Source organism: Oncorhynchus mykiss, chromosome 7, assembly GCF_013265735.2.
Source record: "Oncorhynchus mykiss isolate Arlee chromosome 7, USDA_OmykA_1.1, whole genome shotgun sequence".
NCBI lineage: Eukaryota > Metazoa > Chordata > Actinopteri > Salmoniformes > Salmonidae > Oncorhynchus > Oncorhynchus mykiss.
Window position 1 is genome coordinate 24,871,986 of NC_048571.1, and position 13,721 is coordinate 24,885,706.

The 13,721-nt window shown below is 41.8% G+C and overlaps 1 protein-coding gene across 1 annotated transcript in view; it reads left to right on the plus strand.

Moving 5' to 3' along the window:
- The first annotated feature begins 435 nt into the window (after window positions 1-435).
- LOC110527559 (1-acyl-sn-glycerol-3-phosphate acyltransferase gamma) overlaps window positions 436-13,721 on the plus strand; it is a 30,150-nt gene continuing 16,864 nt past the window's right edge. The window contains exon 1 of the mRNA XM_036983046.1: window positions 436-658. The gene's annotated coding sequence lies outside the window, so the exon portion shown is untranslated. The remainder of the gene's footprint in view (window positions 659-13,721) is intronic.

The following is a 13,721-nucleotide window of genomic DNA, read 5'->3' on the forward strand; positions in this document are numbered from 1 at the left end:
GTGTTGGGTGAGAGAGGGGACATAATGGAAACGCTGGCTTGTTATCAGAGAGGAAGAGGCAAAGCGAGAGTGTTTACTCTCTGCCAAAGAGGTCGATGAGAGAGTCAAATTTGGTCAACAAAAAAACAATGAATTTGCTACGTGAGGCTTATTTGATCCAATATAAGTTCGGTAATGGTTAGGTTGTTACGGGTGCACTGATATAATTGGATGCACGTAGCATATCGGCAGAAAAAACATCAACTTTATATCCGAGTTGTGTCTATGGTGTTGTGACTGTTGTGCACACGCGTATCTGGCCTCTCATTGGCTAGAATGGTCCCACCTGATCTCGCCACCTCCCACCTGCCTTCCATCTTTGAGGACACGTATTACCATCGTTAGAGTGGTCACTCGATTATCTTGGAAATATAATAGATACTCTTTATTGTTATGCATTGTTTCCAGGGGGACAGAGTTTGTGGTTGGATAGACAGGAAGTTGCATGTTTCACAGAAGGATGTAGCTAGCTAGCTAAAAGATAAACCTTTATATTGAAAAATAAATGCGTCTATGACTCTGTGGTGCAAAGACACCAATGTTATTTATGTCTTGAGTTGAAAAGCAACGCGTTGGACCTGTTTGGTAGCATTCCACGTCGTCGGGATCCAGAAATCAGGTAACGTTAGCTAGCTAAAATGCTATCCAAGTTAGCAGAGGTGTAAATAATATTTACGTCGATTCTGTTGCAAAACGTTTACTCAGACGGACAACCTAAACCAGAGTTTCTATTGGACAAATGCAGGTAGGTCCCGCCTCATTTCCGTTTGGTTGTTAAACGGTAAACGGTTTCCGTGATGAATACACCCCTGGTTAACTAGATAGGTAAAACCACTGCAGTAGCTAGCTAACATGCCACCTAATTTAACATATCACTGCATAGCAGTCTGGACTCAGGTTTGGTAGGTATGACCACAGTATGTGAGCAGAGCGTGCCCAATTTGACTGGAGCGCTGAACGAGTTTTCCAAGGCTGGAGCTTCGGCCTTCTCCAGTAGCGCTCACTTCGTGAGCTCACGCCTCTATCACACTGGGTGTTTTTGCATTTTGGTACCAGAAGTACATTCATTTCCAATGGCACGCTGCGTTTGCCTTACAGCATTGCGTTGCAGAGGCAGTTGTTGTAGTACGTTCTGTGTGGCGCATACATTGGATTTATTGAACATATGCATCAAACTGTACGCGTAGACGGCTTGACAGAAATGGTAGTAGAAGCTGAATGTTGAACCTTTGATGTACACATTCAAATCAAATTTTATTTGTCACATACACATGGTTAGCAGATGTTAATGCAAGTGTAGCGAAATGCTTGTGCTTCTAGTTCCGACAATGCAGTAATAACCAACAAGTAATCTAGCTAACAATTCCAAAACTACTACCTTATAGACACAAGTGTAAGGGGATAAAGAATATGTACATAAAGATATATGAATGAGTGATGGTACAGAGTGGCATAGGCAAGATACAGTAGATGGTATTGAGTACAGTATATACATATGAGATGAGTATGTAAACAAAGTGGCATAGTTAAAGTGGCTAGTGATACATGTATATACGAGATGAATAATGTAGGGTACAGTGAGGCAAAAAAGTATTTAGTCAGCCACCAATTGTGCAAGTTCTCCCACTTAAAAAGATGAGAGGCCTGTAATTTTCATCACAGGTACACTTCAACTATGACAGACAAAATGAGAAAAGAAAATCCAGAAAATCACATTGTAGGATTTTTAATTAATTAATTTGCCAATTATGGTGGAAACTAAGTATTTGTCCGTAAACACACCAGCCAGCTGGTCTGCGCATGCTCTGAGGGCGCGGCTGGGGATGCCGTCTGGGCCTGCAGCCTTGCGAGGGTTGACACGTTTAAATGTTTTCCTCACGTCTACTGCAGTGAAGGAGAGTCTGCACGTTTTGGTTGCGGGCCGTGTCAGTGGCACTGTATTGTCCTCAAAGCGGGCAAAAAAGTTATTTAGTCTGCCTGGGAGCAAGACATCCTGGTCCGTGACGGGGCTGGTTTTCTTTTTGTAATCCGTGATTGACTGTAGACCCTGCCACATACCTCTTCAGATGATAGTGCATACCATTTTGTGCAATAACACTGTCGGTGTGCCTGCCCATCATGCATTTGTAGGCTACTTTTTTGTCATTTTTATTTTTAGTATTTGTTTTTTGTATTATTTTTAAAATATTATTTTGTTATAACATTTTTTTGTAAACTACTTGTGTGCTGCTATAGAGTACCAGGTCAAACAAGAAATGGTTGCAATTGTTTTTCCACCATTCATTTTTCCCATAAGGGATTTTAGTAGCACTTAAAATAAAGGCTGTGTTTTGTGTAGGCTTACCTTGCGTTTTGCACAAAACAGTTCTCGTCCCCTAACTCCGCTGCTATTTCAGTCGCATTGTTCTCAACACCAATATGCTGGTTAACTTTGCTATTAGGCACATAGCAACATTGTCTAGGAAAAGGCACCTATTCAACAGCACACTGATGTTTCAGAACCACAGACAGCGATTGTTATCCAACACAGGAGAATGTGCATTTGTTATAAAATAATATTATTTTTATTAGTGTTGCACCATTGTTCTTACATAATATAAGGTAGCCTAGTGGTTAGAGCATTGGGCCAGTAACTGAAAGGTTGCTGGATAGAATCCCTGAGCTGACACGGTACATATCTGTCGTTCTGCCCCCTTAGCAAAGCAGTTAATCCAAAGACGTGGACGTCGATTATGGCAGCCCCCCGCACCTCTCTGATTCAGAGGGGTTGGGTTAAATCCGGAAGACACATTTCAGTTGTACAACTGACTAGGTATCCCCCTTTCTCTAATCATATACAATTTCAGTAGCACATGTCTTAGTGATGGATTGCACCACCCCCACGGCATCCACAATGGATTAGTCCACTCAGACAGGCACGAATCAGACATGTCTTGTAGAGGTCAACCGATTCAGATTTTTCAACGCCGATACCGATTTATTGGAAGACCAAAAAAAGCCGATCCCGATTAATTATTTTTATATATATATATATAATAATAACTCAGCAAAAAAAGAAACGTTCTCTCACTGTCAACTGTGTTTATTTTCAGCAAACTGAACCTCTTGAAACTAGGGGGCACTATTTTTATTTTTGGAAAAATATCGTTCCCAAAGTAAACTGCCTATTTCTCAGGACCAGATGCTAGAATATGCATATAATTGACAGCTTAGGATAGAAAACACACTAAAGTTTCCAAAACTGTCAAAATATTGTCTGTGAGTATAACAACTGATATTGCAGGCGAAACCCAGAGGAAAATCCAATCAGGAAGTGCCTCTTATTTTGAAACCGTTGTGTTCCTATGTACCCCTATTGACCATTGAAAGGGATATCAACCAGATTCCTATTTTTACGTATTCCCTAAGGTGTCTACAGCATTTTGACGTAGTTTCACGCCTTAATGTTGAAGAATGAGTGTAAACGACAATATTGCGTAAGTGGCCAGCTGAGGGCTCTGAGTGATTCTTGCGTAAAAGACAGAGGTAGTCATTTTTCCTCTCGCTCCTACTGAAAAGCCAATTGTCCCGGTTGATATATTATCGAATAGATATTTGAAAAACACCTTGAGGATTGATTATAAAAAACATTTGCCATGTTTCTGTCGATATTGTGGATATAATTTAGATTTTTTTTCAGCGTTGTCATGACCGCTATTTCAGGTGGATTTTTCAACATAACGTGACCAGCAAACGGAGGTATTTTGGGTATAAAAATAATCTTTATGGAACAAAAGGAACATTTGCTGTCTAACTGGGAGTCTCGTGAGTGAAAACATCCGAAGATCCTCAAAGGTAAACAATTAATTTGATTGCTTTTCTGATTTTCGTGACCAAGCTTCTTGCTGCTAGCTGGACATAATGCTATGCTAGGCTATTGATAAACTTACACAAACGGTTGTCTTGCTTTGGCTGTAAAGCATAATTTCAAAATCTGAGACGACAGGGTGATTAACAAAAGGCTAAGCTGTGTTTCACTATATTTCACTTGTGATTTCATGAATATGAATATTTTCTAGTAATATTATTTGACCGTTGCGCTATGCTAATTAGTGTAGTTGATGACAATTCTCCCAGATCCGGGATGGGTAGTTCCAAGAGGTTTTGTGTAAATATTTGTATGAACATAACAAGATTTAACAACTGAGACATAAACTGAACAAGATCCACAGACATGTGACTAACAGAAATATAATAATGTGTCCCTGAACAAAGGGGGGGGGGGGGGGGATCCTCATGCCTCCTTGCAGCATGCCTAAGGCATGTTCACGCAGATAAGCAGGGACCCTGGGCATCTTTCTTTGGGTGTTTTTCAGAGTCCATAGAAAGGCCTCTTTAGTGTCCTAAGTTTTCATAACTGTGACCTTAATTGCCTACCATCGGTAAGCTGTTAGTGTCTTAACGACCGTTCCACAGGTGGATGTTCATTAATTTTTTATGGTTCATTGAACAAGCATGGGAAACAGTGTTTAAACCCTTTACAATGAAGATCTGTTAAGTTATTTGGAATTTTACGAATTATCTTTGAAAGACATGATCCTGAAAAAGGTTGTTGAATTGTAATAATGACAATTACAACCATACTGAATGAACACTTTTTTATTTTAACTTAATATAATACATAAATAAAATCAATTAGAGGAAAAAGTCTATGACTTGGGTGACTGGCGTCTCTGACAATTTTTTGGGCTTTCCTCTGACACCGCCTATTATATAGCCCCTGGGTGGCAGGAAACTTGGCCCCAGTAATGTACTGGGCCATACACACTACGCTCTGTAGCACCTTACTGTCAGATGCCGAGCAGTTTCCATACCAGGCGGAGATGCAACCAGGATGCTCTCGACTTTTTGAGGATCTGGGGACCCATGCCAAATCTTTTCAGTCTCCTGAGGGGGAAAAGGTGCTGTCGTGCCCTCTTTACGACTGTCTTGGTGTGTTTTGACCATGATAGTTCGTTGGTGATGTGGACACCAAGGAACTTGAAACTCATGACCCGCTACATTACAGCCCCGTCGATGTTAATGGGGGCCTGTTCGGCCGGCCTTTTCCTGTAGTCCACAATCAGCTCCTTTGTCTTGCTCACATTGAGGGAGAGGTTGTTGTCCTGCCACCACACTGCGCCGAGAGGGTGTTCTCCGCTGCTGGCCTGCACCATCTCATGGGCCTGAAGCAACAGACTCTGTAGACTGAGCCTAGTAAGGCATTTTTAATTTAATTTAATTGTAAGTATTTCACAGTCTAAATGCACAATTTATAGACTAATTATTTAATACAACAAAATGTTGTTTAAATGCTGAGCGCTTAATGTTCCAGCCAACCTAGTGTGTCGCACTCGCAAATGCTTCACAATTGATTTATTTGTAGGATACAGACTTGAAATAATAGGCTCAACTCCAGTCACATATTAGGGTTACAACCAAGTTCGAGTTAACGTTAGAGAGAAACTAGATAGCTAGGAGAAGTTAGCCTAGCTAGCTAGCTGTGACTCTCAGTTAATGCTGGCATTCACATGAAAATTGGAGTGTGTTAGCTAACTAAAGTCAGTATAAATATGCATGCGGAATTAACCAGCAACTATTTATGTTCATAATACACTCCCACGTGTGAATGAATTAGATCAGCTAATGTCAGTCAACCACTAGCCCTTGATCATGACTCAGTTCCATTACATTATACATAAGTCACATAAGAGTCAAGGCATTTTCTGTAGGGGGACCTGAACATTAACACGTGGCGCTTGTGGTATGTTTTCGGAACCATAATGACCTTATCTTTCATATCAGCGAGAAATTATTTTTAAAAAACAAGGTTAAAATCATACAAACTTTGATAGGATTAGTGTTTCCACATGGTCATATCTCCATGTTACAGCGCTTGTTTATGGAAAACATATGGAAGACGAGGCGACCGCCTGTGTTAAGCTATCTAGCATGCTCTGAACAACTGTGTGTAAGCGTAACTCAGGAAGTGTAGCGAAAGTGTAGTTTCCTCGGATGGAGGCACTCTAAGATGGTATGGATCTGTGCAAAACTGCTACAGTAAGTGTATCTTTTATTTGAAGTATTCCTTCTCACTGATGAAAGATAAGGGCCATGTACACTGCTCAAAAAAATAAAGGGAACACTTAAACAACACAATGTAACTCCAAGTCAATCACACTTCTGTGAAATCAAACTGTCCACTTAGGAAGCAACACTGATTGACAATAAATTTCACATGCTTTTGTGCAAATGGAATAGACAACAGGTGGAAATTATAGGCAATTAGCAAGACACCCCCAATAAAGGAGTGGTTCTGCAGGTGATAACCACAGACCACTTCTCAGTTCCAATGCTTCCTGGCTGATGTTTTGATCACTTTTGAATGCTGGCGGTGCTTTCACTCTAGTGGTAGCATGAGACGGAGTCTACAACCCACACAAGTGGCTCAGGTAGTGCAGCTCATCCAGGATGGCACATCAATGCGAGCTGTGGCAAGAAGGTTTGCTGTGTCTGTCAGCGTAGTGTCCAGAGCATGGAGGCGATACCAGGAGACAGGCCAGTACATCAGGAGACATGGAGGAGGCCGTAGGAGGGCAACAACCCAGCAGCAGGACCGCTACCTCCGCCTTTGTGCAAGGAGGAGCAGGAGGAGCACTGCCAGAACCCTACAAAATGACCTCCAGCAGGCCACAAATGTGCATGTGTCTGCTCAAACGGTCAGAAACAGACTCCATGAGGGTGGTATGAGGGCCCGACGTCCACAGGTGGGGGTTGTGCTTACAGCCCAACACCGTGCAGGACGTTTGGCATTTGCCAGAGAACACCAAGATTGGCAAATTCGCCACTGGCGCCTTGTGCTCTTCACAGCTGAAAGCAGGTTCACACTGAGCACGTGACAGACGTGACAGAGTCTGGAGACGCCGTGGAGAACGTTCTGCTGCCTGCAACATCCTCCAGCATGACCGGTTTGGCGGTGGGTCAGTCATGGTGTGGGGTGGCATTTCTTTGGGGGGCCGCACAGCCCTCCATGTGCTCGCCAGAGGTAACCGAGATGAGATCCTCAGACCCCTTGTGAGACCATATGCTGGTGCGGTTGGCCCTGGGTTCCTCCTAATGCAAGACAATGCTAGACCTCATGTGGCTGGAGTGTGTCAGCAGTTCCTGCAAGAGAAAGGCATTGATGCTATGGACTGGCCCGCCCGTTCCCCAGACCTGAATCCAATTGAGCACATCTGGGACATCATGTCTCGCTCCATCCACCAACGCCACGTTGCACCACAGACTGTCCAGGAGTTGGCGGATGCTTTAGATCCCTCAGGAGACCATCTGCCACCTCATCAGGAGCATGCCCAGGCATTGTGGGGAGATCATACAGGCACGTGGAGGCCACACACACTACGGAGCCTCATTTTGAGGACATTACTAGACATTTTAAGGACATTACATCAAAGTTGGATCAGCCTGTAGTGTGGTTTTCCACTTTAATTTTGAGTGTCACTCCAAATCCAGACCTCCATGGGTTGATACATTTGATTTCCATTGATCATTTTTGTGTGATTTTGTTGTCAGCACATTCAACTATGTAAAAAAAGTATTTAATAAGAGTATTTCATTCATTCAGATCTAGGATGTGTCATTTTAGTGTTCCCTTTTATTTTTTTGAGCAAATTGGGCAAAGTCTTATTTACAATGACGGTCTATCCCGGGCCAAACCTGGAAGACACTGGGCCAATTGTGCGCCGCCCTATGGGACTCCCAATCACGGCCGGATGTGACACAGACTGGAATCGAACCAGGGACTGTAGTGACGCCTCTTGCTCTGAGATGCAGTGCCTTAGACCGCTGCACCACCATTTCTCATGCACAGTAGCTTGCCGGAAGATACCGACCGTTACGCTTGTTTACACTGAGCTGCACTGGGGTCAGAATGCGATCCTGGTTACATTAAGACACAGTGGAGCCGGCACGAGATATGGGTCGGAAAACATACCGTAATGCAGGGATGGGATATGACTCTGTACTCCAGGTTTTACTTTTATCAACACTGCTCCATCGAAAATATTAAAATACTGCTATTTTTCCACGAAAACAGCCTTTTTCGTCCTCATGCTAGCTTGTAGTAGCCACCGCATAAATTTTGGAATGGCAGTGTCAACCAATCAGCTCCTTTGTGTTGTTGAACACGACGTGGTCGTCACTTGTTACCACAGCCACAAAGTCAAAAACCCCGCCTATTTCTACAATTTCTTAAAATCTGATTTTAAAACTAACCCTAACCACACTGCTAACATTATGCCTAACCATAACCTTAAATTGGAGCCCTCCGGGTCCAGACTGGTCCAAATGGTTTGCGCATGCGGGAAGCCACCGCTGGCTGATCCCGCCCTGGCTTACATTAAAAAAACTAAGTAACTCCGCCGGAGTGTCTCTTTTGGGTCACTTTTGCCGGTCCCAAGCCCGGATAAAGGAGGAGGGTTGGAATTGTGACATAAAAAAAACAAGAATTGACAGAAGAAAGTTCATTTGTAGTTCTAAACATATTTAGGGTGTTTTTTTACTCACTTTTTGTCTCTCCCACAACGTTATTCCTCCCTCCTACGGCGTCCATCACAATTACTTGCACATGGCCAATTATGCAAATTAGGTGATGATGTCATGTAGCAACTTTTAGGACAGCCTATAGCTACTTTCCTTACTGAGGAGTTGGCAACACTGCCCCAAACTCCTTAACCTTCAACACGTATTTATGGAATGCCGTTTGGGTCTTTGCGTGTCAAAAAAGACGAAACATCAAATAAGCTTTTAATTTGATGTGCCAAATAGCCAACTTCTATTACAACAATGTTGTGCGTGCTGAATTTGCATGCGCAACTAAGCCAAGTGCCACCACTAAGGTCAGGAGCACTGTAAAAACAAAAACAATTGGGCTACAAAGAAGCACACACCAGCCACAATGTGTTTACAATACTGCGTTGGTAATAAGCCATTATGTGTTAGACCGAATGGGAAAACATATGTGTGAGCATTTAAAATAACAAGCAAAATCACAAATGTTCGCTAGGTTGTCCAACATTCTCCCCGACATGCAACTATCCCAGAAGCAGGGGAGAAACAATGGTGATCTTGCTGGTTCTGTCTGCCTGCCAACCACATCCCAAGCAGTTTCACCTGATTAATCCTAGCTAGTCGAAATACAGAATAATAATCAAGCATTTTGTCACCGTTGATAACAGTTTGGAAACTGGAGGTAGGCTGTCTCCCTACTGCGTTGACTTCGGTTTGCAGTATGACAAAGTCAATCACAAATGTCTTTGATACAGGTGTTATTAGCAACTTCTGGGGTAGCTAGCTAAGTAGCTTTAGCTTGGGTACTTATCTAGAACCAATACGACCAGCCAGGAAAAATGATCAGAAACTGCAATCATTTTCAACATTCTTAGCAATGATTAAGGAATATATGTGACTACGTATTAGTTAGCCAGCCACTTGTTGTTCTATTGAAATCAAACTTCAGTTCATGAAAAAAACTAGCTAGCTAACAAACTAAACAAGCTAGTCAGCTACCTTGCACTGTTGCCCCAAACTAGTTATAAGCAGCGAGCTAGCTTAATCTCGCTATTGTGGATTGACCGGGTCCAACCATCATCAACCAAATACAAAAACTGTCTTATAAATTAGGGGTATTTTAAGATGACACTTACAGTGCCTTGCGAAAGTATTCGGCCCCCTTGAACTTTGCGACCTTTTGCCACATTTCAGGCTTCAAACATAAAGATATAAAACTGTATTTTTTTGTGAAGAATCAACAACAAGTGGGACACAATCATGAAGTGGAACGACATTTATTGGATATTTCAAACTTTTTTAACAAATCAAAAAATGAAAAATTGGGCGTGCAAAATTATTCAGCCCCCTTAAGTTAATACTTTGTAGCGCCACCTTTTGCTGCGATTACAGCTGTAAGTCGCTTGGGGTATGTCTATCAGTTTTGCACATCGAGAGACTGAATTTTTTTCCCATTCCTCCTTGCAAAACAGCTCGAGCTCAGTGAGGTTGGATGGAGAGCATTTGTGAACAGCAGTTTTCAGTTCTTTCCACAGATTCTCGATTGGATTCAGGTCTGGACTTTGACTTGGCCATTCTAACACCTGGATATGTTTATTTTTGAACCATTCCATTGTAGATGTTGCTTTATGTTTTGGATCATTGTCTTGTTGGAAGACAAATCTCCGTCCCAGTCTCAGGTCTTTTGCAGACTCCATCAGGTTTTCTTCCAGAATGGTCCTGTATTTGGCTCCATCCATCTTCCCATCAATTTTAACCATCTTCCCTGTCCCTGCTGAAGAAAAGCAGGCCCAAACCATGATGCTGCCACCACCATGTTTGACAGTGGGGATGGTGTGTTCAGGGTGATGAGCTGTGTTGCTTTTACGCCAAACATAACGTTTTGCATTGTTGCCAAAAAGTTCAATTTTGGTTTCATCTGACCAGAGCACCTTCTTCCACATGTTTGGTGTGTCTCCCAGGTGGCTTGTGGCAAACTTTAAACAACACTTTTTATGGATATCTTAAAGAAATGGCTTTCTTCTTGCCACTCTTCCATAAAGGCCAGATTTGTGCAATATACGACTGATTGTTGTCCTATGGACAGTCTCCCACCTCAGCTGTAGAACTCTGCAGTTCATCCAGAGTGATCATGGGCCTCTTGGCTGCATCTCTGATCAGTCTTCTCCTTGTATGAGCTGAAAGTTTAGAGGGACGGCCAGGTCTTGGTAGATTTGCAGTGGTCTGATACTCCTTCCATTTCAATATTATCGCTTGCACAGTGCTCCTTGGGATGTTTAAAGCTTGGGAAATCTTTTTGTATCCAAATCCGGCTTTAAACTTCTTCACAACAGTATCTCGGACCTGCCTGGTGTGTTCCTTGTTCTTCATGATGCTCTCTGCGCTTTTAACGGACCTCTGAGACTATCACAGTGCAGGTGCATTTATACGGAGACTTGATTACACACAGGTGGATTGTATTTATCATCATTAGTCATTTAGGTCAACATTGGATCATTCAGAGATCCTCACTGAACTTCTGGAGAGAGTTTGCTGCACTGAAAGTAAAGGGGCTGAATAATTTTGCACGCCAAATTTTTCAGTTTTTGATTTGTTAAAAAATGTGGTTACACTTCATGATTGTGTCCCACTTGTAGTTGATTCTTCACAAAAAAATACAGTTTTATATCTTTATGTTTGAAGCCTGAAATGTGGCAAAAGGTCTCAAAGTTCAAGGGGGCCGAATACTTTCGCAAGGCACTGTATCTAGATGGTTAGCTAGCTAACTATAGCTACTTAAACTGATGTAGAATTGCAATGTTTTGGGGGGGGGGGAGAACATTGTTTGCATCCATCAGCTAGTTAGCTTTTTTTTTTTTTTTATACCAGTACTGTCCCAGAGTTTGGGGAAGTGTGTCTGTCTCATGCGGCAGGTGCAAGAGACAACTTTACCAGCATCATAGCACGTGTCGGTGAATCGCTGTGACATATGAAATACGAGTGATGTTGTAATCAATGTGTAATAACGACATAAAACAATTATAAACGCGTTAAATTATTATGTGACGTGCAGTCATATTTAGGTCCTGATTGGTCAACAAGTTTATTTGGTGTGTCAAATAGTGTTATTTGACGTATCTTTTATGACACGCAAAGCCCGAAACGTCATTCCATACTAATCTCATGAAATGTCTCTGTGTACTTCCAATTTGAAGCCTTTATACCTAATCTTTCACATTGTCTGGTTGCATAGATGTTTTCAGGAGTTTGCAGATTTGCATGTTGCCATAATAAATTCAGATAACATTGTAAATTTGGTTAACCTTGTAATTACTGCCAGTGGGTTATATATATATGGGGAGAGAAGGGTGAAACGTCACTTATAGAGGAAGAAATGTAATGTGAAACTGTGAAATTATGTTGTCTAGAATATGAATTGGACTTAGTCACTGCCTGTGGCATTTACCTATTCAGATCAACTTTATTATCCCACCAGGGGGAAATTAATTTGGTCAGGTGCCTAAAAAGACGTACATAAAACAATATAATTCATTTAAAGTGCACTAGCTACACATTTCAATAAAATTGCAATATGTTGTGTACTCAAGGGATCAACAGACTATTGGCTGTTGGAATAAAAGATTCCCCATATCTTTCTGTTTTGATTTTCTTTTGAAGAAGTCTCTTTCCCCTTGTCCGGCTGCTGCTGTGACTGAATTTTGAGTGAATGGGATTAGTACTGTCCTGTAAAATGCTGTTTTATGAGGATGAGTTTTGTGTACAGGTTGGTGGTTGATTCTTGATCTATACCAATTACATGTTTCCAAACACGCATATCAGACCAAAGGACAGCACACTCTGCAGGACAGATTTATAGAACATTTGTACGATATGGTGGTCAACATTTTAAAATGGTTCAGTTTGCATAAAAAAAAAAAACAATCTTTGCAAAGGCACAGTCATTGGATTTCAGCTTGTCTATTTCGATTCCTCGGTACTTATGTGGTCACTCTATCGACTGATTTCCCATTGATCTTCGTAGGAGGTAGTGGAGTTTTGTTCCTTCGGAAATCAATTTCCATCTCTTTGTTTTCTTAACGTTAATTTCAAGAAAGTTATCTGCACACCACTGGATGAATTGAGCTGTTTCTCTGTCAAAACCTTGAATAGAGGCTTGGTCTGAGTGGAGGAAACCCACAACAGCGATGTCATCTGCATATTAAAAAAATGTGTGGGCTGCGTCAGAGGTTTGACAATCGTTTGTGTACAGTATCGGTGAAAGTACGCAAACTTGAGGGGCTGCCGTATTTACCATTCTAGGTGTAGAGATGACAGATTTAAACTTCACTTGTTGAGTACGGTTCACAAGGAAACTATTAATTCACTTGATCAGTAGAGAGTTGACACCCAAATTCTCCAGCTTGTCCACCAGTAGGTGGGGTTGGATGGTGTTATTTATTTATTTCACCTTTATTTAACCAGGTAATTGAGAATAAGTTCTCATTTACAACTGCGACCTGGCCAAGATAAAGTAAAGCAGTGCGACACAAACAACAACAGAGTTACACATGGAATAAACAAGTGTACAGTCAATAACACAATAGATTTAAAACAAAATAAAGTCTATATACAGTGTGTGCAAATGGCGTGAGGAGGTAAGGCAATAAATAGACCATAGTAGCAAGTAATTACAATTTAGCACTGGAGTGATAGATGTGCAGATGATGATGTGCAAGTAGAAATACTGGTATGCAAAAGAGCAGAAAAGTAAATCAAAACAATATGGGGATGAGGTAGGTAGATTGGATGGGTTATTTCAGATGGGTTATGTACAGCTGCAGCGATCGGTTAGATGCTCGGATAGCTGATGTTTTAAAGTTGAGGGAAATATAAGTCTCCAGCTTCAGCGATTTTTGCAATTCGTTCCAGTCATTGGCAGCAGAGAACTGGAAGGAAAGACGGCCAAATTAGGTGTTGGCTTTGGGAATGACCAGTGAGATATACCTGCTGGAGCGCGTGCTACGGGTGGGTGTTGTTATTGTGACCAGTGAACCTGAGTTAAGGCAGAGCTTTACCTAGCAAAGACTTATAGATGACCTGGAGCCAGTGAGTCTGGC